Here is a 4,347-nt window from a genome sequence, read left to right as displayed (position 1 = left end):
AAAATATTGTATATGCTAAATAATTTCTACTAGTTAAACTTTGTTGCATGGCAACTTTTCTTTTACTACTATTTTGCTTATTATATCGTCGGTACGAATATTACCATAATAAGATAAGAATATAATTTCTAATTTTTATTTAAAATTTTTTACAAAGAAATCTTTATCCTCATTCTTATTCTCATGAAGTGATGATTTTTTACTTTATTCCCATCGACTTCCATATTCAGATTGTCCATGAATATCAACGTTTACGATATCGCCCCTATTTTAAATTAATGAGTGAATAAGTCTATACACGTGGCATTGATGCATTCATATTAGTTTAATCCATTGAGATATAAATTATTGTATTTAAATTTTGCAACACCTTGCTTTTTTAAAAAATAATACATGGATAAAAATTTTTAAAAATTATATACTCGGGTTATTATTACCAAGAGGAAGATGATACCGTTACTAGGAATTTTTTAATAGATAATTTAAATATTTTATTTATAAATATATATAATTTAGGTGATATTTACGAATTTGTATTTTATTATTTATCTCGTTTACAATACGAATATTTTAATTAAATATATCTTGTGTATACTATAAGCAAGATAAAATACGTTAATATTATCATGAGTATGTAAACGAGATAAAACACATTCATATCATTATATATCTTGAGTGTCGATATATTGTATAATAATATAGACTATCTCATTTATAATATAAACGAAATAAACCTTTACTTAAGTTATTTACATTTTAAATAAGATACGTTTAGATGTGCACTTATAACTTATATATAATACTCGCCAATACTAAACTTTTTAATTCAGACAAAAAATATAAATGATAAATACGTAAAAATATCGAGATCTCGTGAATACAACCCCTTTCTCATTATTTTTAATGTGATAATTATGATACATACTCATAAAAATATATTTACTACTCATTATTCTTAATTATTGAAGGTATTTAAAAAAAAGTGAAGTTTGTGTGAGGAAAAATTACTTCTTACACTATATAGTTAAAAAAAATTGTTGTTTTATATCATATTTACATTAAAAATGAGATAATTTTTCATATATATTTTATTTATAATGTATACAATATAATTGTGCACGTATTTTGTTTACAATATAAATAAGATATACATAAATTTTCAAATTCTAAATATTTTGTCTACACTTGTATATATTGCATTCAAATATTTTATACTTTATTTTGTTTATAGTATAATAAAATACGTATTTAATTAATATATTTATATTATAAATAAAATAAATAATAAAACTCAAATTGTTTATATCTGTAAATAAAATATTTAAATAATTTATTTAAGAAAATCTTGTCATTATTTTTATTTGATTTCGTATAATTTGTATTGTGTAAATTATAAACAAAGAGAAAAAGAGAACAAAAATAATTGCCTTTATTTATTTATATTTATTGTCTTTTTAAGTGATTGCTTTAGTAACAGGTAGGAATGTTCATAGATCGAATTTGATATGTATATTCGCAATATTTATTTGAATTTGATCTGAAAATTGTGAATATGGATCCGATCTGCAAGGCTATCGAATCGGATCCGATCCACCCATTAATAGGATTGGATTACGAATTTTATGTAAATATCCACATATTCGATTTGCATATTTGCAAAAATAAAAAAATACACAAATAAATATTCTTTTTATATTTTATTTCAACTAATAATTATTATATATATTTTATTTTTTTAATTTATTATTTAAAAATATATATTTAATATTATTTTAAAAATAAATATATTTAAAAAATAAAAAAATAAATTTTATTAATATTTTTTTAATAAAAGTAAATTTTTAAAATATTTCTATGTTTTGCAGAAATACTCAATATCTAATTCGATCTAATTTATAAATGTACAAATTAAATTGAATCAGATCCATACTTAAAAATAGTATATATTGGATCTAATTCAATCCCATAATTTTAGTGTGATTCAGATTAAAAGTTTAGTCATATTCAATTCCATTCGACACCTTCACCTAATAGTACCATTACAAGTAACCGTTGCATATCTCTAGGTCTTTCTTATAAATGGTTTCCGTAGACTCTACAATTACTACTAGTCAGATTTAGCAATTACTAAATTTGGTGAGGAGTAAATAATTAAACAATAAACTTCGATACCCTCTTCTCTCTGCCCTGTGCTTCTGTGGTATATATTTATAATTAATGACTGATGAGATGACAAATATATATATATATATATATATATATATATAGTTATTGTCTAAATTTAATCTAATTAATTTTTTATAACAAATTTTAATGTTTTAAAAATATATTATTTGTTTTATATATTTTAAAATAAATATTAATTTTTATTTTTTTAATAAATATAACATTTTAGACATTATAGTATTTATTATATATTAATATTATAACATAAAATAATAATATTTAAAAAATAATAAAAAATTAATTATTTAAAATTAATTTATTTAATATTTATTAATTATCATTATAATAATTATATAATTTTAAATATAATAAATATATAGTTACATATATTATTTATATAAAATTATAAATAATATATTATATAAAATAATTTTAGATATTATTTTTTTAGTTGTGTTATAAAATAATGAGTAGATTAGAAAAATAGAGGTGGAGATAGAGGAAAAAAAAAGAAGATAAAAATCCTATTATTAATATTTGTTAATATGTGATTTTAGTACAATTTTTAAGATTTTATAAAGAAAGCAAGTAGTTCTTAATTTTATTTAATTACGTTATATATACATTAAAAATTAATTACTAAATTAATATTAATATAATATATATTAAAATATAAAATACATAATAAAAATAAATTAAATGATAATATATTTATATATAAATATATAGTGGTTAATTTTTATTATGCATATAATTTTCTTAGATTTTAATAGTTAGACAATAATTTTAACCAATACCTTTTCTAAATTAAAGGAAGAAGGTGCCGAGGGAGTATGAGAGGGAGGGGAAACACTAGTGGGGGTGGACACAGGGGTTGCCGGATCCAAAGAAAAGATCCCAGGGTATGAAATCGAGAAGCATATCATCGCTTAGAAAAGGAGTCATTTACAGTGTTCGTGGCCAACTTGCCGGAGGATATTTCTAGGAAGGAGCTGTATCAGCTGTTTGGTTGGACGGGATGGATTAATGATATTTATCTATGCCGGAAAAGGAAAAACGCAATGGTTTACCTATTTGCATTTGTTCGATACACGACGAAAGGGGGTGCTCTGAAGGCTATAGCAGAAATGAACCAATTCCGACTGCGGAAAAAAATTGTGTCTGTGGGGGAAGCCAAGTTCCGAAGGTCTTATCAAGCGGGGAGCCAAGGGACGCATGGAAATGTTAGTCCACAGATGGGTAGGAGCCAAGAGGGAGTTTTTAACAATGCAGAGGTGGTGGATACCCTTGTGGTGCCTGAATTGCCGATACGAGTGCCACCACCAGAACAGCAGAGCCATGAGGGTATGAAAAGGGTTGAAGTAGCGGTAGGGGCAGAGAATATGGCTTGGTTGGAGAGGAGTCTAGTAGGGACTACGTTGAGCCCAGTGGACGTGAAGTCGTTGAAAAGAACTATACCCACAAATATGCATCATGTGGTGGATATTAGGGAGCTTGGAGTGACTAAAGTGTTGCTTACTTTTGATACGCTGCAGCATGCGGATGAGGCTTTCACTTTCAAACTGGATACTCTGCTCCAATTCTTTCATAGGGTTCAGAAATGGGAAGCATCCGAGCGTTGTGTATCTCGTAGGGTATGGTTGGAGTGCTATGGTGTACCTCTTCATGTCTGGACCCCGGAAACCTTTAAAGCCATTGGAGGCCAGTGGGGCGATGTGATACAGTGTGGGGTCCCAACGGGAGAAGGGGCATCTTTTCGGGTTGGAAGAGTTCAAGTTGATACCGAGGAGTTTGACGTCATTAGAGAAAGGGTTCACCTTGCAGTTGGGGATGCTGGATTTACAATCCTTGTGAACAAGATGGGTGTGGAGGATGGTGGAACGACAAGCTCACTGGCGAGCCACGTGGGCTATGCGGAGAATGAGGATAAGGGACATGATGACAATCGGCTGAAGCAGGTGTCGGTCCAGGCGGATCCGGCAGCAGTGCTAATTACCAGTAAGGTCAACCAGGTTAACATGGGGGAGGGCAGAATAGTAAATATGGAAGTGTTGTTAAATGATACTACCGTTGAGCATTTGAAAGTTCAAACGCCTAGGCTGGTAACTGATTTAGGGAGTTGTACTGAGAATCATGGTGAAGTGGTCCCTCAGGGATTTGGTGGGTGTGACGAAGGGGTGT

Source organism: Arachis hypogaea, chromosome 4, assembly GCF_003086295.3.
Source record: "Arachis hypogaea cultivar Tifrunner chromosome 4, arahy.Tifrunner.gnm2.J5K5, whole genome shotgun sequence".
Lineage (NCBI taxonomy): Eukaryota > Viridiplantae > Streptophyta > Magnoliopsida > Fabales > Fabaceae > Arachis > Arachis hypogaea.
The sequence above is the reverse complement of the archived record's forward strand: the minus strand, read 5'-3'. Positions refer to the sequence as shown.